Raw genomic sequence first — 24,781 nt, forward strand, 5'->3', positions numbered from 1 at the left:
TGCATCCTGAACCTAACCAGGTCTTTGCTTGCTTAAAAATAAATATTCTCATGGAATTTAAAGAAGACACTCAACTCTTAAAGGTAACATAATGTTAAAAATGTTTAAGATACAATCCAAGATTACTCAGCACATAAAGATATAGAAAATTAAAGTCACACCAAAAAAAAAGACAATCAATAGATACCAACACCCATACTATTAGCATGTCAAAATCACAATAGGTATATTAAAATGGGGTACCAAAAACAGTCAAATGATTTTGAATATAAAATATTGGCTGGCATAAGCATATTTGTTTTTCTTCTTACAAAATATATCTAGCTCTTCTAAAAGAAAAAAGTTCTTTTCATACATTTTTCTAAAAGAAAAGATAACTCGGGGGCAATAAAAACTCTCAGTTTTTCAGATTATAGTCTCTAAATATCACTGCCCAATTAAAACATCAGACAATTTGAAGTAATAGCTGATTTCAGTTCTAGACTGCTGTTCAAAAAAAAAAAATCTTAATGTCTTCCTTGTGCCTGAAAATTAGGAAACCATGAGAAATGACTGGTAAAGTGTTAAAAGAACATAGGTTACCAACATGAAGGGGCCAAAAATGGAAAAATTTGATCAGCCAAAAATGAAAATTTGCTTCATAAATCAAAGCACACCAGAGGTGTGTGTGTGTGTATATATATATATATATATATATATATATATATATATTAACTAATTACACTGACAATTGATAAAGAAATGGAAAGAATCTGGCATTATTCCCATCTTCCCAGATGGATCATGTTGCAGGTTTGATTAAATAGATAACTAAGGAAAGATCTTCTTTATAGAAGATTCAGCTAATAGTTGCAAGAGAAATAGCAATGTTGGAATTCAATTCCCAAAGAGATACTGGATTTGAGAAACAGTCACCAATGGCTGACAAACCACTAGGTACAACACGTTTGTTGGAACTACAAAGCAGGGATTAAATAAAAACCATATGAACCAATTTCATCAATCTTATCATTAGAGATAACAAGATACATGTGCCTCCTTGTGTGGTGCAATAAGTATAAAGCATTATTCATGAAATGTTAATTTGAAAGGGAAAAAAAAGATTTTGTTTTGTTTTTGGTATCAGGGATTGAACCCAGGGGGCACTTAACCACTGAACCACATCCCCAGCCCTTTTTATTATTCTTTTATTTTAAGAAAGGGTCTCCTAACTTGAGTTGCTGAGGCTGGCTTTGAATTTGCAATACTCCTGCCTCAGTCTCCTGAGCCACTGGGATTACAAAGCGCCACAGCAACCAGCTGAAAAAGAGAATTCAATCAAGAGTCCCTATAAAACTTCATCACAGAAAATCCATGGAATATAGGACTAGGAATAGGTAAAATGATACCAGGAGAAGCAATTGGCAAATCCAGAACTTGAGGAGAATTATATATGACAAATGACCCAATGTGTTCAACAAATAAATAGAAGGAAGAAAAGTGGGAAAAGAAATGAAAAGAAGAGGAAACTTAGGAAACACAATGAACAAAAGCAACACATGAGTCTTTTTAAGATCCTAATTCCAACAAAGTAAAAAGATATTTTTTAAACAATGAGCAACAACAGAACATAGACTGGGTGTTAAATGATATAGAAGAATAAATGCTAAATATGTTAGGCATGTTAATGTTCTCATGGTTTTGTTTTTAAATTTTTCTTATGTATTAGAGAAACATATTTAAGTATTTATGTATGAAATTATTTGATGTCTCGGATTTGCTATAAAATCCTCCAGATGTATTCAGGCATTATTTATGCATTAAAATACATTAAAAAGTAAATAAAATTTGACACTCCATATTGATTTTGTAGCACTACCCAAAAGAAAGAACTGTTTGATCATGGTAAATAAGTACCTCATAACATTCCATGTTTCACACCAAATTTCAGCTGGCAGTAGCTTGTTCTGCACTAGACATGTATAATACATGTCCGGTCAGGCACTAGTATTTCTGAACTTATACATGAAACTATCTGAACTATCTCCAATGCACCCCATCCTTTCCAGGTAGAATGAAAAGATGATACAGATCACTAGGGATATTCTTGGGGATTTTGGAACAAACCCTCTGGCTGATTTTTCCCATTATGCACCACATTACTCCTTGTGGTCAACAGAATTCAATCATGCTGAATTGCTAAGACTTGCTTACATTTCCTCACACCAGGTTCAGAGAGCATAAGGACCAATGTGTCACAACCAGATTAATTCAATCTTCCCTCCAGAGCACCCTCAGGGCACCACAGCCTCTCTATATAATTAAACAAAATTTAGACAAATATCTAAAGATAGCCTCAGAATGAAGAAAGCAATCACTATCCTTCAGTGACTGCATTTCCATGTGGTCACCTAGTATTTCAGAGCCACTGGAATAAGAAATGCACAGTATTGGTAAATGAGCAATGGGTTCCTATGTTAATGGAGTTTTGAGAGTAATTTTAATCCCTGCATCTGCCACAGAAATGTTAAAGGGATTACTGCAGCCTTCTGTGAAGAACAATTTAGTTAAAGCCTTGCTCATTTCTTGTCTGTTTTTGTTCTTCTGCCCAGTGCCAACTGTTTGCACTCATCTTCTGTCAAGTGATCAAAATAATCAGAGGGTCCTTACCTATCAGAAGTCTCTGTCTTTCAAATTAGTAAAGTAATTCTCAGGTTGTCACACACCTTGGCTGACAGATTTATGTACTTCTGTTTAAATTCCACATGCTGAGTCCTGAAATAATAACATAATTGAAAGCTTAGTTTTAATCCCAAAAATCATTTACAAAAACATTAATGGCCCTAACCTACTCTTAGCAAAGCAATTTACAATAATATTAACTACCTCCACTTGAAAAAAAAATCATTACTGCTTAATTACTGATCCTCTACTCTGTATTGATCAAATTTGAAGCCACACTTTTTCAGGAACTGAAAAATCAATTGGATATTGATTAGACATTCTAATATAAATCATATTTCGAAATATAACTGCCCTTGATGCTTTGAGAACAAAATTCATAGAGGATAATTTTGGTACACAGTGATCTTATGAGGTGAAAATTCAAACAAATTTTTATCCTTCTTCAAGAATTTAAAAATATTGATTGTTGTAAGATTCATAGTTTCAACAGCCCTTATATTTACTGAACAAAATAAGAGCTGATTCTTATAAGTTTTTCTTGGTATGTTTATTTAAGCATATTACATTCACTCTAAAATCAACCTTGCATCCCACCTAAACAGTTCTGTGAATGTGAGAAATGTCAGGCAAGCTTGTACGAATTTTTTTTTTTGTGTACACGCGTGGAAGCATTTATGAAGAGTGATTAGAAATCAATCAATACCAATTTTTTTTCCAATCCCAGGATTCTTTGTCCTCATTATGACTTTACAGGTAGATATGGTTGCCCACCTGTTTCAGGAATGAAACTGAAACACAGCCACTTTGTTTTCTTTCCAGGTCCTCAGTTTCCCATACCTTTTTGAATCGGAATCCACTGAAAAGTTTAAGTTGGTTTTTCTGGAATACTGATCTTAAAGATGCAAATTCCTTTGCAAGAACTTCACAAAACAGGTTTAATGCAGGACAACCATTGGCCTCTGCTTTTCCCTCCCTTTTCCGTACACTGCTTCACTTTTCTCCAAGTTAGAAATCAAATCTGTATCTTATTGGAGTTGTATGAATAAGAAACTACAGGAGAGTCCATAGTTGCAATATTAAAACAGACATTGCTTTTTGATACTCTTCTACCAAGAACTAAGAATGGAGTTGCCTCAACTATCACCTCAGGCATCACTCCACATCTCTGATTTTCTCTTACTTATTCTGTTCATTCCTGTCTCAGTCCATAATTATTTTTCCTGTTGTTTCTATTTTTCTTCTCTTTTAATCTCCTTTTCCCACTCCTCTCCTTTAACTAGTCATCAATAATATTATTATAACTCATTATTCCTTCTCCCTAATATTTTTCTTATTCTTTGTTCCCTTTCCAACTAGTTTCAAGTAGGTCATAAAATCTCCAGATGAAAAATCCACACGTCTTCAGGCTCCTGCTGCTTTCTCACACAGGGTCCAGACACAGTCACACAGCCATGTTCCTTCTGCCTCCTAAATCTGTTTAAATCTGAAATAGCCCCACTTCCCCCTTTGCACTGCCAACTCTTTTCTGCCCAGGCAACTGCAACATAGTCTTAATCCATATCTCTGTTTTCTTTCTATTAGATGACAAATGAAATCTAATCCAGACCTGCCCCCTGCAACAAGCCATTTCTTTTTTGTTTTATTTTATTTTTTATTTGTTCTAATTAGTTAGACATGACAGTAGAATGCGTTTTTACACATCATAGATACATGGAGTATAACTTCTCATTCTCTAGTTGTACATGATGTAGAATCACACCAGTAATCATATATGTACATAGAGTAATAATGTCTGATTCATTCTACTATCCTTCGTACCCCCCATACCCCCTCCCCTCCCTTTATTCCCCTCTGCCTAATCCAAATACCTATTTTTCCCTAGTTCCCTCACTTCTGTGAATTGGCATCCACATATCAGATAAAACATTCAGTCTTTTGTTTTGAGGGATTGGCTTATTTCACTTAGCATGTTATTCTCCAGCTCCATCTATTTACCTGCAAATGACATAATTTCATTCTTCTTTAAGGCTGAGTAATACTCCATTGTGTATATATGCCACAATTTCTTTATCCATTCATCTGTTGAAGGGCATCTAGGTTGGTTCCATAGTTTGGCTATTGTGAATTGAGCTGCTATAAACATTGATGTGTCTGCATCACTGTAGTGTGTTGATTTTAAGTCCTTTAGGTATAAACTGAGGAGTGGGATAGCTGGGTCAAATGATGGTTCCATTCCAAGTTTTCTGAGGAAGCCATTTATTAAATTATTTATAAGTCAAGTTTCTGCCATGTTTAAAATCTTCCAGTTCTTCCAAATTTTCCACTTTCATTATCATGGAATTCAGTACAAACTGTATCCCAGCAATATCTATGGCCATGACATTCAACTCCTTCCAGTGTTCCACCCTCCCCAATCACAGGCATACCTCTACACTCTAGGAATCTGAAGTCTGTTTCCTTTTCATACCTCCATCTCTTTGCCATGCATATGCATATCCCTCCCTCCACAGCATTACAATATTACTGCTTTGCTTTACATACACCAGTATTATGCAACTTATCACAACGTATTATAATTGTACATAAGTATAATAACTACAGTTATAAGTATCTATCTGTAGACTGATTTCCTTGAAAATGAAAACTAAACTTGGATATCTTTGTACACCTGGAAGTGAACATCATACCTGTTCATTGTAAATGCCTGATAGTTATAGAGAGAAACTCTAAATGTTTTGCTACTTGTTAAATCCAGTGGCACTCTCAACTTGAGTCTAGGCTATATTCACTGTGGGAATCCAGACTCCTAGCTGGTAGGACAGATTTGAGAAAAGCCTATGCACAAGGGAAAATTCAGAAGCCTCCTAGGAATCTACTCAAATTATGCCACTGCTTAGTCTAAGGCTCATCTGGAAAAGTCTGGTAAACCTGAGAGATGGTCTGGCAAGTATCTGTTTGCAGTGGATCAGAAGTGTCTCTTGAAGGGGACTAATTAAAAGGAAGATTGACTTGAAATGCCAGAAGGAAGTGGTGATTACGGGTGTACTGTCCTTCACTCCGTTCCCAGGAAAATCCTTAGAACACCCTGTAAACAGACAGAGAGCAAGCATGTTCACCCAAAACACTGTAAACCATAGAACAGCCACACTGCTTTAAGACCCTCCGAAAGAGTGTAAGGCAAGCGGGAGAGAGCATGTCTCCCTGCCACTTCTCCAAAGTGCAGTCCCCACTGGCCTGGTCATGGCAGACAAAACCATTATACACCAGCAACACCCTAGTCTTTACTACAGGGCAACACAGACTGCTCAAACCCAAGACACGGTGGTCTCTAGTAAGCAGTCATAGCAGCTGGCAGTGGTAGGCTAACAGTAAACACAGAGTTTCAGGAGGTGTGTCAACTTATAGCAGCATCATAAGACATATCCAGGGAATTCCTAAATATGCTGGAAAAGGAAGGGTATTTATCATCCAAATAGGGACAAGTTGAAAGTGCAAGGGTTTATTAAAAACAACCAAAATAATATAATTTTAAACTTTAGTTTATTAATAAATGGATTTTGACATAATGCTGCTCTTATAGTTCCTTTTAAAAGCCACTCTCAAAAGAAAAACTTTTTCCTAAAAAAGAATAACATTAAAAAATAATGTGAGGGGCTGGGGATGTGGCTCAGGTGGTAGCGCGCTCGCCTGGCATGCGTGCGGCCCAGGTTCGATCCTCAGCACCACATACAAACTAAGATGTTGTGTTCGCCGAAAACTAAAAAATAAATATTAAAATTCTCTCTCTCCTCTCTCTCTCTCTCCTCTCTCTTTAAAAAAAAAATAATGTGAACAAAACAATCATCCTTGAATATATTCAAAATCTTTAAATCAGCTCTTTATGTATTTCTAATATCATGTCAATAGTTTTTTTAAACAATGTATATTTTCAGAATGGTCCTCTTAAGTTTTTTATATGCAATTGTCTGCACTCATTTCAATATTGAATTTTATGACTAGTAAATTTGGAACAGGTGAGATCTAAAAGCACTGTTAGCAATATTTTGACTGAGAAGATACTCTTTAGATAGGCACTGAGGGATCTAGAAAACTCAGGATAAAAAATTCTCTAGATACAGAATATTCTACATTATAATTTGGGCTTTTGTATTTCAGTGTTTAAATATATCATCCCAATCATTTCTGCTCTTTTGTTCACACTATTTTTTTGATGCATCATAGTTGTACATAATGGTGGGATTTGTTGTTACATATTCATGTATGCTCACACACAATATGATTTTTTACCTCCATTTTTAATCCTTTCTTCAAAAATATTTTACAAAGGAAAACCTTTTCCCTGATTATTGTGAACATTTCATAGGTTATGGGTGCTGTGGGGTGCTGTAAAATCACAGCACCCATAAATTTACTTAATTTCAATAAAGAATATAAATTAATTCAATTTTTAAAAAATCATAATTCAGTCAAAATATTCTTCCCACCAGTCAAGACTGTCAAAAGCACAATTATAAAATTTCAGAATTAAATCATGTACACCATTTGAAATATTGTTTAGTTTGTTCAGTTTGTTCATTGCTCATGTAAGATAAATTTTGGAGTCTTCCTGATTGAGGGGAAAAAAAGCAACTGTACAGGCTAGGAGAGAATTGGCTGAATCAGCAGTGTCAAATATTTTTCCCACCACCATCCCAAAGAGAAAAAAATCTCCATTCCTGTCCACATACATTTGATTTTATCAGCTCTGCATGCTGTCTTTGAAAGAAAGGCAATAGTTACATTGAGTCTAGAAAGGTTGAGAAAAGAGAATTATCACTGACTCTGCTTTCAGATATAAACATGTATTTAAGTGTGACCTCTGGTCATAGCATGTGGATCTCCTACATAATTAGATAAGATCAACTCAGAAAGTAGGTATATGAAGACAGTGTCTGCCAAATTCATACAGGCATATTCTAATGCAAATATTGATAATACTTTGTTTTTTTAAAAAATAGGAAATCTACAGGAAATGCTGAACAAGATAGACACTAATATAACAACCATAAACTTTGACTACATTTCACAGTAACCATGATAGCCATCCTACTTAAAAGAGAACTTTCTGGAAACTGGAGACCCTAAATTAAAATTAGTAAATGAGAGGAGTAAAAATAGAGTCAAGAATTTGTGAATTAATTGTTTCCTAATCTGATTTTTGATTGATGTCAAGGATGGTTTGAATTGAACAAATTATATTACTAAAATATTGTGCAGATTTCTCTGTAAAGTAAGCACTAAATTAAGTTACTGTGCATTTTTTTAAAAAATTCCACCTAAAGATAGCAGCTTTCAGAGAAAGCAAATTTTCTAACCTCAGACCAGTTATATAATGCATGTGCTGGGGGCAAGGGTTAAAATTCCCTGGTATTGTGATAATCTGGATCCGTACAAATCCTCTTCTCCTAAGGGAAAATATAAACTGAAATTCTTTTCAATTTAGTCTTTTGTATACTCCAGAATCAGAGTTTGAAGCAAGGACCTTTGCCGCAGTCTGGCTGGACACAGAATCATGAGCCACTCAAGCAGGAACAAAACTTTATTTTTGAAAATGCCGCCAATACCACGTACACGTCTGGCAAGCAAGCCGGTCCACCCACGAGAATCCGTCTACCCAACCGGAGCCCAGGACCTCCCCCGGAATTCCCTCCCACTATCCTTCCCCAACCAATGGGAACTCTCCAGGAGTCCCGTAACATGAGGTAACATGAGTCCCTTAGCAGGCCAAGGTGAACAGCAAGAGTCCAATTTCCATATGAATGTAAATCTTAACATAATCATATCATCTCAATGGCTAGCTGGCATCACCTTACAACCAAAAAGTGCCATGCATCATATTATTTGGTTGTGGCTCCTAGCAGACCTTGAAGCACCCTTTATCAAGAGACAGTCACTCCCTAAGAAGTCTTGGTCTTCTCCACACACTAAACAACTTACTCATTACACACATTCAACATCAGAGGATCCGATGCTCTTGCTTCATCAAACCCCATGCTCTGCCCCACAGCCAGCCTTCTCCTCAATTGGCATCTATATCATCTTCATAACTCGGCTATAAACCCTTGTGGGTAGCATACAATCTTCACTTGGTCCTCTCTTCTGTCACCCAATTCTTTCCTCTTGAATAAAGTGAGTGCTCAATAAGTTCTCTTGAATGGAACAAATCATTATTAATTAGTGAAACTTGCTGAGGAATTGAAGCTTCATCTCTCTTCAAAAGAAGGAAATAAAATGATTCAGTGGCATATCCTTGATCTTACAATCAGAAGTAAATAATCTCACAGTATAAAAATAAACTCAAAATAACTCTGGTTTGTGTGTTTTTCTATCTGAAAAGAAAAAAAGATCCACTTTTGGTAGGAAATCTAGATTAAGTAGTTACAGTGAAAAATATAATAGTCTCTTCAAATGTTTTTTTTTCCTTAAGCTACAGAAACTCAACAATTTATTAATTTATTTATTTATGAGCTGGGGATCAAACTCAGGGCCTTACACTTATTAGGCAAGTGCTCAACCACTCAGCTACATTCCCAGCTCCTCATAAAATCTATATATTATTCATATACCATTTTAAAATTGAAACGCAATTTTTGTATCTTTAATTAGGTTTCAATATTATGTTCTTTTTTAATTTAACTCTACTATATCCTTAAGGGACACTAATATAAATACAAGTAGGATGTAAAAAGGAAGAGATTAGATACCACGCACATCAAAGGCAACTAACTGCCTTGATTTACTATTGAAATGCTAAAACATAGTCAAATACAAATTAGTAGGAGAGCTTCCTTACAAGGGCAGAAAGAGACTATCCCAGACATAGGATCTGAATTCTAAAATTGATTTGAGATAAGTTCATTTACCTGGAAGGGTCAAACATCTTCATTAGCCTGGAAAATACAATGCACTTATGTGATTGCAAAGTATTTGTATGGCTTACTTGTAAGCCTGCTCTCAACTTCTGTACTTGTCATGCCTGCTTATTGTTAAATAGTATTACTGAGAGGAGTAAAAAAAAAAAAAAAGTTTATGCTCTGGGAGTTTCTTGTTACGAAAGCTCTCATCTGGTTAATGAACAATTAGTATAAACACAGCTTCAGATGGTGTTCATGTCTTAGCCTTAGATGTTAATTTTCTGTTTGTTCACTCATTCATTTAAAATATACATTTAGTTTAGGTAAACAAACTTGACTTAATCTTAGATTTTGCACTTGAGCTATTTATAATCTAGTTTGATGAAAAGTAGACAGTAACATAAAGTATAAAGGGGTAATTATGAATTAAACACTTTCAGCAATGATAACCAGTCTCTGGTTGAATTACATTTCATTTAACTAGTTCCTCTAAAAGCAGCCAGTCATTCCTCACATTTTTATTGTAAGTACTATAGTCTAATTTAAGACATTAGTCTCAGCAGCATCGAGATCATAATAGCTTAATAAAAGAATTCCATAATGCTCTATTGTTATAGCTGGAATTCATTGAGCTCAGTGTAGGTAGCACCTTGCTAGAACTGGGACAACTGTGCTTTTTAACAATTTCAGAAATTTAGGTAAGCTCTTATTGTCATTATTTGCTTTTTTGTTTTTGTTTTTTGATCTTCCTTGAAAAAAAAAAAAACCTACTCCAAGTTTAAGGGTAACAGAATACAAACATTGAATTTAAAAGCTCAAATGGGTGGTAGCACCCAAAACATAGCTACATTTAATAATTTGTTTCACTATTTTTAAGTGCATAAATTGTGTTACTTTGGATTAGGCAGCAGGGAGTGAAAGGAGGGGAGGGATATGGCGGTAGGAAGGATAATAGAATGAATCAGACATTATTACCCTAAATACATATATAACTACATGATGGGTGTGATTCTACATCATGCACAACCAGAAGAATGAGAAATTATACTCCATTTATATATGATGTGTCAAAGTGCATTATACTCTCGTGTGCAACTAATTAGAACAAATTTTAAAAAAGAAAAATTGGAACAATATAGATAGAACTAAGTTCCCTTTGACTACCACTGCAAGCCTCATACTCAAGCCTCATATTCACTATTGAGATATAACAAGTCATCAGTCAGTAGAGTCACTCTTCAACGATCATTGCCATGTGTCTATAATAGTAGAAAAATAAAGACGTTGCTCATTAATTCAGGAACTGAAATGCTCATCCCATGAATTCTCCATAGCAATGGTATTAAAGGAGAGAGAAAGTTAGTATGGTTATAGTGAGTACTGTGGCACACATCTCCTGTTGTGCAAGATTTTCCAATTGTGTATATCTGGAAGTGGAATGCCTGGGTCCTAGATCATGTGCCTCTGCAACCTCATAGATACTGCCAAACTAGTCTTCAAAGTATGATGGCTTTCATATCCTCTTCAGCTTGACTAAACTTTAGACGCTTTCTTCCTGACTGTAGTCCCCTAATTTTCTCCTTCCTAGAGCATCCTCTTTGAAAGAAAAGTGACCCCAACACTCAGAGCAACCAAGAGATCTTTATTACAGCAGTGCAACAGAGGAGAAAAGAGAGAAAGAGGAGAGAGAGCAAGAGAGAGAGAGAGAGCAAGAGAGAGACAAAGAAAGCAAGAGAGATAGCAAGAGAGAGAGAGAGAAAGCAAGAGAGACAGGGGCCCCTGGCAGGAGGGAGTTTTTATAGCCCAAATCTAATGAGGTCTCTGGGTCTGCAAGCTGCCTTGTTGGCACAAGGGGGGTTACGTGTTCGGCCTTGAGCAGGGGGGCGAAGTGCTCAGCCTTGAGAGGGGGCTTGGGCATTTGGGCTTGAAGCAAACAGGTGATAAAAAACCAGACAGAGGGTTTGAGTGGCCAGGTCACCCTGCAGCTAACTTTGTTTGGCAAGCCCTGCAGACAGCTTACTCAGCCTGTCCTGCACCTAACACTCTTTAGAAAATTTAGATTTGCAATTTTTTTTCTTTTCTTTAGAGAAGTAAGTTTTCTTAAAATCTTTGTTTTACCATGCAAGAGTGCCAGTTTTACACCCCAAGTATGTCTTTTTCAAAGACCTGAGATCCATTATTTTTAAAATTTAATTATCGAAAAAGAACCCCTATCTTTCAGTTTCTGTGGGAGGTTAAGTGCCTAAATCCAATAAGTGACAATTAGCAAACACTGATGACCTAATAACATTGACCAACTTTGCATCAGTAAATTCACCATAGAGCTTCAAATTCTTCTAGCCTTTTGTCTCATGGGAGTTATATGCACCCTCTCCTCCAAATTGCAATCATTTTAAATATATTTTTCGTTATCTGTTGAAATTGTCTGTGCAATTTTTCCTTGACAAATATAACCTAATTAGTTAATATCCATTATCCTCACCATTAGCAGTATCCAGGGGTTCCTATTTTACTATAAGTGGCCAACAAATATATGAAAAAACGTTCAATATCCTCCACAATCAAGGAGATGTAAATCAAAACTACACTGAGATTTCATCTCCCCTCAGTTAGAATGGTAATTACTGGTTTTTTATTTCCTTAGATTAAAAAGTAAGTGCAATGTAAAAAAAAAGAGTTCCTATTTCACATGATTATTGATAAATCATAAGATTTAAAAATTTTTTGCCAATTTTATATGCATGAAATGGAATCTTATTTCAATATTACTGATTTACCAATAAACAGTATCTTTTTAAATGTTTATTTCAAGTTCAATTTTTCCTCTGTAAACTCCCTGTTTATGTTGGGCCCATTTTATATGTTGTTGCTTTTGTTTATTGATTTGTAGTTCTTTATTTATCCTGTTTACTAATCCTTGACAGCTATTTGTCTCAAATACAATCTAATCTATCCTAGCTTAATGACTGAACCTGTCATATTCTCAATACGATCCCTCCATATGAGTTCCAAACTACTAAGACCTTTTTCAGTACTATGGGTCATAAAATTTAGGTAGCAGCCACATAAGACTGACTTAGGACAGAAGAAATAAGAAATTGGTAGGTTATGGCTTAGATAGGAGTGTTTTCCAAAAGCTCCTGTGTTTATTCAGGAATATTCAAAGATGAAATAATTAGTTTATGAAAGCTGTTACATAATCCATCCTAGTATTAATGGGCTGACTGGGTGATAATTATAGACAGGTGGTGTGTGGCCAGAAGAGGTGAGTCACTGGGGGTGTGCCCCAGAAGGGTTCATCTTTCCTGTGGCCCCTTCCCCCTCTCCTTCTCTGTTCCCTGGTTGCTATAAGGTGAGCAGCTTCCGTCTGTCACACCCTTCCATCATGATGTGCTGCCTCATTTTGGGCAAAGAGCAATGGAATTGGCCCACCACAAAATGAACCTCTGTAACCATGAGCCAAAATAAACTCTCCCTCCACTGAGATGTTCTTTGATTTTGGTCACAGTAACAAATGCTGACTGACACAGAAATCAGTACCAAGAAGTGGGGTCATTGCTGTGTATAGCCTGACCATGTTTTTCAGAAGCCTTTGGAGCTGGTTTGTGAAAGGAGTTTGGAAGAGTTTCAAGATGCGGGCTGGAAAAGCTTTAGAATATTGTGAGAAGAGCTTAATGGGCAATTCTGGTGGAAGCGCAGAAAATCAGAATGCCAATAAGAATGCAGACGATGCTCACCAGGTTTCAGAGGGAAATGGCAGCTCATCTTATAATCTGGCAAACAACTTGTCTACTTTTTGTCCATGTCCTGAGACTTTGTGTGAGACTGAATTTAAAGGAGATGGAATAACTAATCTAGCAGAGAAAACTTCACAACAGCACAGAATTCAGTCAGTGGCATGGATATTGCTGGCAGCTGTTAGCCAGGTTTTCTGTGAGAATTGGAAGTAGAAAGCAGAGCAGAAGGATTTTTAAAACTTGCAACTTGGCCAGAAAAGTGTGTGTAAAACTGAGACCAAGGAAGTTGCACTTGTTAAGGCAATTACAGCCACTACAAAGAAACCATGAACTTGGCACAGAGACAATAGAAAAGATGGCTTGAGAGCCTCTCAGGAATTGGCAAGACTACACCCAATGCAGGTTAAAGGGTCTAGAAAGAAAACTTGCTTTGAGAAGAGATTATGGGGATGCCCTGCTTGCACAGGGGACCTCCAGAATTTGTTTCACTGGGCTCTGCCACCCAGGTACTCAGACACTGCTACAGACAATATCAGAGGAACCAGCTATTGCAGAAGCTGGTAGCAGACCTTAGTGTCAGATATGTGGTGCTGGTTCTGCAGGAACACACGATGCTGGGGTTTCTACCATTTCAAATGCAGGCCTGGAAGTCCAGGAAAAGTACAGTAAGGTCAAAATCCCTGCATGCTGCCCCTGAGAGGATGATGCATGAAGCTCTGAAGGTGAAACCAAAGCTGGAATGGAAAACCCAAGAATTGAGAGACTGAAGATGGCGGTGGGTAGGAAGGTAGCTCCCCCATGACCTGCGCCGCTGCACCAGCAGTGAGTTTAGAACGGCTGGATGCTGTCTTGTCAGGAATATTCAGCAAAATTGGTCAACAATGAAACTTTAGGAAAGAGTTTGAGCATCTGAGGGGCAGCGATCTGGCTCAGATGCAAGTGAACCCGAGCCACCCCCTGCATGGAGGTACTGGCTAACTGAACAGCAACCCGCCACAGCTGGAGGCGATTGGGCACTGCGGAGACCTGCCAGCAGCTCAGAGAAATGGAATTTTAGGATCCTGTGAAGATCTGCCAACCACACCTCCACAGGGCACCAGAGATCTGAAGTTGGGACTTAGAGAGAAACAGCCCAGATCCACCCTCCTCACGGGACACCCCAGCAAGGAAACCTGCGGTCACCATACTGGAGAACTGACGTCATCAGCGTTGGGCAGATGGGATCGCACCAAAGCGAATTTGGCAACAGAACAGGTGTGTGACCTTCAGCCTCCCCCTCCATACAGCTGGGATAACTCAAAGAATCTCTTCCCAGCTCTCCGTGGGTGTGAATATCAGAGCCGAGGGAAACAGAAAAGGAACCTGACCTCCAACTCCCGCTCCCACCAGCAGCGAAAACTGAAACATTTCTCGCCAGCTCTTGGGGGCATGGCTATCAGAGGGAATCAGACAGAATATGCTACGGGTTTCCAACTCCCCCACTCCACAACGGTGAGGTCTGGGTGAATAACAAACAAAGAGAGCTTCCAGTCATTCGAGAGAGCAGGGCATCCAGGAAACTGCAGGCCCAGAGTGTAGCTAGAACTGTGGAGAACTGCCCCAGTAAGTGGGGCCTGGCGGGCAGGAGAAGCGAGGGGGCTAGAGACCAGGAGCAAACCATAAGCGACCAGGATTAGAGAGACACGGCTGGGGAGGGAGAGCCGCCTCACATGGATTGTTTCCTGCATCCTGAGGGCAGAGGCTTAGCCCGGAAAGCACAGCTCCACCTACTGGAAGAGAAGAAAATAGAACTCTAAGACTGCATTTTTTTAAAAAAAAATTTCTTATCTTTCTTTTTCTTTTTTTCTCTTTCTTTCTATTTCTTGTTTCTTTCATTCCCTTTCCCCTACCTTTCCTCTCAAGCATTACTACTTCTATTACATGTAATTTACTAAATGCAAATAGGTGAATGTTCTGAGGCTGTCTATAGTGCTCTTAAGTACTTAGCTACCCCCAAATACTCCTGTCTATTCTCCTATTAATACCCCCTTCATTAGAGCAATCCTCCAAAGTAGCTAAGATATAGTAACCCCTTACCATCACATCTTTCGACCTAAACGTAAAGCCCTAAGACCAAACCTCAGTTCTCTATACGCTATCAGAATCTGTATGCCTTTTATGAAACTAATGAATTTACTTTAAATTACAATTAAACCCAACATCTCTAGACATTGTCTCCCATCACAAAGGAGAGATCCCAGAGCTATACAAAATCAAAACAAATTTATAGGAGAAAATAATAATACAGCAGTCACACAGAGCTGGAAAGAAACAGGAGCATCATAAAAAAACAAGGAAGTAAAGGAACATAGACAATGCAGGACAGCTTAAATTTACAGGAGATGCTAGAGGCAGCAGAGAGATGGTCAAATAAAGATTTCAAGACATATTTGCTTCAGTTGCTATGGAGTCTTAAAGAGGACATTAGACAGCAAATGCAAACAATGAAAGATCACTTCGACAATGAATTACATAAACAAATCCAAGAAGCAAAAGAACAACTCTACAGGGAGATAGAGGTTATACAAACAAATCAAACAAAAATCCTGGAAATGAAGGAAATTATAAGCCAAATTAAAAACTCAAATGAGAGAAACCACAAACAAAACAACCAAGAGATATGGGATATCATTTAAAAAAAAACAGACTTAAGATTCATTGGGATAGAAGAAGGTATAGAGGTCCAAACCAAAGGAATGAGCAACTGTTAAATGAAATAATTTTAGAAAACTTTCCAGACATGAAGAATGAAACGGAAGGCCAAATCCTAGAATCCTACAGGACACCTAATGTACAAAACCACAAGAGAACCACACCAAGACACATTATGATAAAGATATCCAACATACAAAACAAGGAAAGAATATTAAAAGCTACAAGAGAAAGGAGACAGACTACATTTAGGGGTAAACCAATTAGGTTAAAGGCTGATTTTTTCATCACAGACACTGAAAGCTAGAAGATCCTGGAACACTGTATTTCAAACGCTGAAAGATAATGGGTGCCAACCAAGAATATTGTATCCAGCAAAATTAAGCTTTAGATTTGACAATGAAATAAAAACCTTCACGATAAACAAAACTTAAAAGAATTCGCAGCCAGAAAACCAGCACTGCAAAGCATTTTGGGCAAAACACTACACAAAGGTGAAATGAAAAACAACAAGGAAAATCAACAGTGGGAAGTAGCTTAGTAAAGGGAAAAAACTAATCAAAGAGGAAAAACAAATCAAATTAAATAACAAAAATAAACAAACATGACTGGAAGTACAAACCATATATCAATAGTAACCCTAAATGTTAATGGCTTAAACTTACCAATTAAGCGACATAGGCTGGTAACCTGGATTAAAAAAACAGATCTAACAAGGAGACTCATCTGATAGGAAAAGACATACACAGGCTGAAGGTGAAAGGTTGGGAAAAATCATACCACTCATATGTACCTCAGAAGCAAGCAGGGGTGGCCATACTCATATAGAATAAAATTGACTTCAAGACAAAGTTAATCAAAGGGATAAAGAAGGACACTATATACTGTTAAAGGGAACCATTCACCAACAAGACATAACAATCATCAATATATATGCCCCAAATAATGGTACTGCTATGTTCATAAAACAAACTCTCCTCAAGTTCAAGAAACAAATAGACCACAACACAGTAATTATGGATGACTTTAACACACCTCTCTCACCACTGGACAGATCTTCCAAACAAAAGTTGAATAAAGAAACTATAGATCTCAATAACACAATTAATAACCTAGACTTAACTGACATATATAGAATATATCAACCATCATCAAGCGGATATACTTTTTTTCTCAGCAGCACATGGATCCTTCTTAAAAATAGACCATATATTATGCCATAGGGCAAATCTTAGCAATTATAAAGGAGTAGAGATAATACCATGCATTTTATCTGATAATAATAGAATGAAACTGGAAATCAATGATAAAAGAAGGAAGAAAAACTCCTACATCACTTGGAGAATGAACAATGTGTTACTGAATGAACAATGGGTTACAGAAGACATCAAGAAGAAAACTAAAAAATTCTTAGAGATAAATGAAAACACAGACACAACATATCAGAATCTATGGGACACTATGAAAGCAGCACTAAGAGAAAAATTCATTGCTTGGAGTTCATTCCTCCAAAAAAGGAAAAAAACAAGAAATAAATGATCTCACACTTCATCTTGAAGCCCTAGAAAAAGAAGAGCAAAACAACAGCAAATGCAGTAGAAGGCAAGAAAAAATTAAAATAAGAGCTGAAATCAATGAAATTGAAATAAAAGAAACAATTGAAAAAATTGACAAAACTAAAAGTTGGTTCTTTAAAAAACTAAATAAGATCAACAGACCCTTAGCCATGTTAATGAAGAGAAGAAGAGAGAGAACTCAAATTACTAGCATACGGGATGAAAAGGGAAAGATCACAACAGACACTAGAGAAATACAGAAGATAATTAGAAATTATTTTGAAACCTTTTACTCCAATAAAATAGAAGATAGTGAAGGCATCAATAAATTTCTTAAGTCATATGATCTGCCAAGATTGAGTCAGGAGGATACCAACCAAGAAAAGCCAGAACCCAATAGATATACAGCAGAGTTTTACAAAACTTTTAAAGAAGAACTAATACCAATACTTTTCAAGCTATTTCAGGAAATAGAAAAAGAGGAAGTACTTCCAAATTCATTCTGTGAGTCCAACATCACCCTGATTCCTAAACCAGTCAAAGACACTTCAAAGAAAGAAAACTACAGACCAATATCTCTAATGAACATAGATGCAAAAAACCTCAATAAAATTCTGGCAAATCGGATACAAAAACATATCAAAAAGATCATGCACCATGATCAAGTAGGAGTCATCCCTGGGATGCAAGGCTGGTTCAATATATGGAAATCAATAAATGTAATTCACCACATCAATAGACTTAAAGATAAGAACCATATGATCATCTCGATAGATGCAGAAAAAGCGTTCGATAAAATACAGCATTCAACAAAATACATCCCTTTATGTTCAAAACACTAGAAAAACTAGGGATAACAGGAACTTACCTCAACATTGTAAAAGCTATTTATGCTAAGCCTCAGGCCAGCATCATTCTAAATGGAGAAAAATTGAAGGTATTCCCTCTAAAATCTGGAACAAGACAGGGATGCCCTCTCTCACCACTTCTATTCAACATAGTTCTTGAAACACTGGCCAGAGCAATTAGATGAAATAAATTAAAGGAATAAAGATAGGAAAAGAAGAACTTAAATTAGCACTATTTGTGGATGACATAATCCTATACCTATTGGACCCAAAAGGTTCTACCAAGAAACTTCTAGAATTAGTAAATGAATTCAGCAAAGTGGCAGGATATAAAATTAACACGCATAAATCAAAGGAATTTCTGGATATCAGTGACAAAGCCTCTGAAATGAAAATGAGGACAACCACCCCATTCACAATATCCTCAAAAAAAAAAATAAAATACTTGGGAATCAACCTAACAAAAGAGGTGAAAGATTTATACAATAAAAACTACAGAACCCTAAAAAGAGAAATAGAAGAAGACCTTAGAAGATGGAAAGATATACCTTGCTCATGGATAGGTAGAATTAATATCATTAAAATGGCCATATTACCAAAAGTACTCTAGGTTTAATGCAATGCCAATCAAAATCCTAACAGCATTCCTCGCAGAAAGAGAAAAAGCAATCATGGAATTCATCTGGAAAAATAAGAGACCCAGAATAGCTAAAGCAATTCTAAGCAGGAAGAATGAAACAGGTGGTATAGCGGTACTAGATTTTAAACTATACTACAGAGCAATAGAAACAAAAACAGCATGGTACTGGTACCAAAACAGGAGGGTAGACCGTTGGTACAGAATAGAAGACACAGAGACCAATCCACAAAATTACAACTACCTTATATTAGACAAAGGCTAAAAGCATGCAATGGAGAAAGGATAGCATTTTCAACAAATGGTGCTGGGAGAATTGGAAATGCATATGCAATAAAATGAAATTGAATCTCTTTCTCTCACCATGCACAAAAGTTAACTCAAAATGGATCAAGGAGCTAGGAATCAAACCAGAAACTCTGTATCTAATAGAAGAAAAAGTTGGCTCTAATCTCCATCTCGTGGGGTCGGGGTCCAAATTCCTTAATAGGACACCTATAGCACAAGAGTTAAAATCAAGAATCAACAAATGGGACGCACTCAAACTAAAAAGTTTTTTCATACTATGTGAGGTAAATAGGGAGCCTACATCCTGGGAACAAATTTTTACCCCTCACACTTCAGATAGAGCTCTAATCTCTAGAGTATACAAAGAACTCAAAAAGTTAAACAACAAAAAAATAAATAACCCAGTCAACAAATGGGCCAAGGACCTGAACAGACACTTCTCAGAAGAGGATATACAATGAATCAACAAATACACACAAAAAAATGTTCACCATCTCTAGCAGTCAGAGAAATGCAAATTAAAACCTACTCTAAGATACCATATCACTCCAGTAAGAATGGAAGCCATTATGAAGTCAAACAATAACAAGTGCTGGCAAAGATATGGGGAAAAAGGTACACTTGTACATTGCTGGTGAGTCTGCAAATTGGTGCAGCCAATTTGGAAAGCAGTATCGAGATTCCTTGGAAAGCTGGGAATGGAACCACCATTTGACCCAGCTATTCCCCTTCTCGGACTATACCCAAAAGATCTAAAAAGAGCATACTACAGGGACACAGCTACATCAATGTTCATAGCAGCACAATTCACAATAGCTAGACTGTGGAACCAACCTAGATGCCCTTCAATAAATGAATGGATAAAAAAAATGTGGCATTTATACACAATAGAATACTACTCAGCACTAAAAAAATAACAAGATCATGGCATTTGCAGGGAAATGGATGGCATTAGAGCAGATTATGCTAAGTGAAGTTAGCCAATCCCTAAAAAACAAATGCCAAATGTCTTCTCTGATATAAGGGGGTTGACTCAAAATAGAGTAGGAAGGAAGAGCATGAGAAGAAGATTACCACTAAATAGGGAAGAGAGGTGGGACCAAATGGGAGGGAGAAGGGGAATTGTACGGAAGATGGAAGGAGACCCTCATTGGTATACAAAATACATGTATGATGATGTGAGAGGGAAGAAAAAAAAAGAGCGAGAAATGTGTCACAGTAGATTGAGTAGAAAGAGGTGATGGGAGGGGAGGGGAGGAGAGGGGGGAATAGGAAGGGCAGCAGAATACAATAGACATTAGTATTGCTGTATGTATATACGTGGCCATATAACCAATGTGATCCTGCAACCTGTACACATGGAAAAATGAGAATTCATACCCAATTTGAATCAAATGTATATGTCAAGATCATTGTATTGTCATGAGCAACTAATTAAAAAAAAAGAAAGAAAACCTAAAATGTCAGTAATGGGAGCTGTCTGATGAGAAAAACTGGTGGCTGAAGAGAGAGTCAAGCTAAAAGAGCCTACATGTGATACACTGGCAAGAACAAAGGGAATAGATTACCCAGGTCTTCTAAGGACACATCTCACAGCCATGTGTCCTAGATGCTGTACATGGAGCTATACCTATTTGCCTGGCAGAGTTTTGGTAGTGTTTTGGTCCCATTCCTTCTCTGTATGCTCATATTCATCCCTTTTGGAAGGGGAATATTTACTCTAAGGACTTTATATTGCCTTTGATATTTTCTTAAAGGAGCGCATAAATAAGAGTTTGCATTTAATCTCAGAGGAGACCCTGGACTTGCATTTTTGGGTGATGCTGGAACTGTTAGGACTATGGGACTTTTGGAGATGGAATAAATGCATTTTGCATTGTGAGATAGACATGAGATTTGGGAAGCCAAGGGTGAAATGTTATAGTTTAATATATACCCTAAAACTTCTATGCTAATGTGGGAATATTGAGAAGTGAAATGTTAAATTTCACTATTGTTAAGTAAATTGTTAAGTAAAGAGAGACAACATTTTGAGAAAACTTTCATTTAAGGGACTTTCTAGTGTTATCTACTAATCTGATAATGAAGATCATGTCAATTTAAAGATCCAGAGATTGACCAGACACCATAAACCATCTTGAAATCCCCACACTAATGTCATTCCTATATATTTTCCCATACTCGCCACACACCAAGTTTCCTTTAAAAGCATATCTGGGAACCCCAAAGACGTACCTTTCACCCTTGAGATTGGCTACTTTGTGAATGTATATCTCATGCTTTACCCCTAAAAGCATCTCTCCAGAAATTGCTGGCATTCTCTCTTTAATTTGTATCTACTTTCCTAAATAAATCTCTCTATGCTTCTGACTGGCACATGCAGAAATTCTTTTCTATCTCATAAGACAAGGACCACACAAGTTTCCCTTCCCTCCAGGAACTCTTGAGCCCCCTTCTCCAGAGACACCTTTTCCTCCTGTGACAAGAACACTAACCACTATTCCGCTTGGGGCAAATAACTGACAATCAAGAAATTTATACCGTGTTAAAAATTACCGTTCAAAAGTAGTCATAGTAAAATGGAGGCAGTGATCATTCTTTGTTATTGAAGCTTGTTTATTTTAATGAACCAGCAATCATCATGCTACAAATTGTTTACCATTGAGATTCCATTGGCTTTTTGCAGTGGATGTGATGTGAATATTCATTTCAGGGAATAAAATGTCTTTAAAATGTGACTCTCTCCAAGTGTTGAAATAAAATGTTTCCAATTTCCAAAAAGTAATTAATAATGCTAGGATTAAGAATTCTAGTACCTCCAGTGATTAATCCTTTATGCAACCAAGAAATGTTCTATAGTCATTGCCTTTTTTGTTATTGACATTTATCCCATTGACTTAGAACCACTATTACCTTTCCTGAGAGCTAAACACATTTTTAGCCAAATAACAACTTTTTTTATTTTTATTTTTTTGCTTATTATTTGAACATCTATCTAAAAGCACGACTTATTTTGATTCTAATAAGATAATTTTTATGTGCATTTTTGCATTGCAGATTTGTTCCATTGTTGCTGAATGGTTGTTTCTATGGAATTCCAGACACCACAGAATGTAATTCTTTGTACTGAACACTGTCACCAGTTTTAAAAATAACTTTAGATACAAGTTAACAATGATGAGAAAAATGTCAATAAAAATGCCAAGATTTTGGCAACTTTTGGAATTTTTTTTATTCTTCCTCATGCTATATAAAATAGATAAATAGAAAAAAATGTTACTGGAAAACTCAAAGAAAAAATTTCTCAACATATCACATTTTTTAATTATCACATGGCTTTTGCCTCCCTTAGTGTAAGGTTAAATAGTGCCAATTTGAAGACAGAATCTTGGATTTCTTAAGAAACAAACAAACTAATAAGCATTAGTTTTCTTGTAGATGTAAAACATTTACCCTGGATTTACTGGTAACTGGGGTATAATAGATAGGTATATCAAGGTTACAAAGTGCTATTTTTGGAAGAGTTGTTTCTTCTGTTTTGATAGCAATTAATTCAAACATGAAGAGTAGGACTAACATATAGCACAGTTCCTTTCCATATTTGATCTCAACTAATTGTCATATAAAACTGATAAATCATAACTTCAGTTTTACAGATGAAGAATCTGTGCCAGAATGCTTGCCCAAAGTTACACAGCTAAGATGGAAAAACCTAAATTGACTCTCAAGCATCCTGCATTTGCCATCACCATGAAACACTAGCCCCATAGCTGACCCATGGCAGAACCCATACTTATCCATCATCAATCTTTAATAATGGCTTAGAACTCTTGGCTCTGTGGCCAATATAAATTATAAGTTACAATGGACTTGGTTCAGTAATATTAAATTTAAAATAAAATGAATTGTACAAAGAAATGAAAACTTGAAAAGATTAAACCACAGCAAGGACAGTCATTTATTCTCTCAATTTTTCCTGGAGCTGAAAAAGTACTAGATTTTCTTAGCTCAGAAAACAAATGAAGTTGTTCATCATTTTCTCAAAGTCATAAGAGACTTTTCTCAAAGTCACAAAAAACTAATTTCTTTGTATTCACCTACACACAAACAAAACCCTAGAAGATTTATTGAGAGCAGATTCAAAGACATTCATGGATCTTAAGGTTGGTTTGAAGCTCAAATAGCTGTCAACTCTCTAAACTGCAATTGAACCCTTGGAAATAGAAAACAGCTTCATGTTTGTAAGTCTTCTCTGTGCTTACCACTGCTGGGAACTAGCACATAGGCCAAAGAGCCCAGGACTCCATCTCTTCTGGGCCACACCACCTCCCTTCCACTTAGCTTTTCAGCTGTAAATGTGCATCAACATGGCCATTTCTGTCTGTCTGAGTTGCAGTAAATGGCAATTAGATGAATTTTATAAACTGCAACATATAACTGATGCAACTTCGAGACTCTGGCTATTATCAGGGCAAGGTAGCTTTCCTTCCTTTGGTCTCAAATTTTAATCTTAAAAACTCTAGAAAAATATTACTATAAGTGCATTTGTTTCCTATCATTGTTCTAAGAAATTACTATGAACTTAATAGTCCTAAACAACACAATTCTATTATCTTGCTATTCTGGAGCTGATGTCTGACATGGGTCTCACTGACCTGAAGTCAAGATTTCTCTAGGTTTGCATTCCTTTGTGGAAGGTCCAGAAGAGAAATTATTTCCTTTGACTTTTTCAGCTTTTAAAAATTGCTTAAATTTCTTGACTCCTGGCTCCATCCCATCTTCAAAGCAGAAAATGACACTCAATTCTTTCTCACAGTGCATTCACCCCAACTATCATCTTTGCACATCTAAGGATGCTTGTGATTACATTGGACTTGTGTGGATAATCTAGAAGAATCTCCCTGTTCAAAAACTAATTCCCTCTGTAATGTTGGTTATCCTTTGTCATATAATAAAACATGTTCACAAATTCTGGGGATCAGGGCATGGACAACTTTGGGAAGCCATTGTTCTGCATATCACAATAGTGATACTCAATTTTAACCTTCCAAGGATAGTTCATGGTTTCCTTTTGTATAAAATATGTGTAAATATCATCCTATAGAAAATTAAATGGCTCCTGAATTGATTTTGATCTCTGAATAGCACAAATTTTTCTTCATTAACTTTCTTCCCTTGGAAAATAAGATGTAAGAAGGTAAAAGAGACATATATTTTACTATGTCTTCTGATTATATTAAACCAAATGATATCAATCTTGTTTCAACATATTGGTCTAATAAGGGTTAATTTTTTGGTACACAGGCTATAATACTCAAGGATATATTTAAAAGTAAATTGTTAAATAAACAAATGTCAATAGTTTTAATTTTTACTAAGAATATAGCATATTTTAAAAAAATAAAAATAAGTCATATAGTTTAAGATATTTTTACTTTGTTTAGCTATTAATTTGATTTTAATACTT

General features: G+C 36.4%; 1 long non-coding RNA gene across 5 annotated transcripts in view; it reads right to left on the reverse strand.

Moving 5' to 3' along the window:
* LOC308647828 overlaps positions 1 to 24,781 on the reverse strand; it is a 258,854-nt gene that overhangs the window by 158,259 nt on the left and 75,814 nt on the right. For all 5 annotated transcript variants that reach the window (XR_014021711.1, XR_014021712.1, XR_014021713.1 and 2 more), the window contains one exon: positions 2,650 to 2,754. This is a non-coding gene — a long non-coding RNA (uncharacterized lncRNA). The remainder of the gene's footprint in view (positions 1 to 2,649; positions 2,755 to 24,781) is intronic.

This window comes from Spermophilus citellus, assembly GCF_964194105.1.
Source record: "Spermophilus citellus genome assembly, chromosome: 4".
NCBI lineage: Eukaryota > Metazoa > Chordata > Mammalia > Rodentia > Sciuridae > Spermophilus > Spermophilus citellus.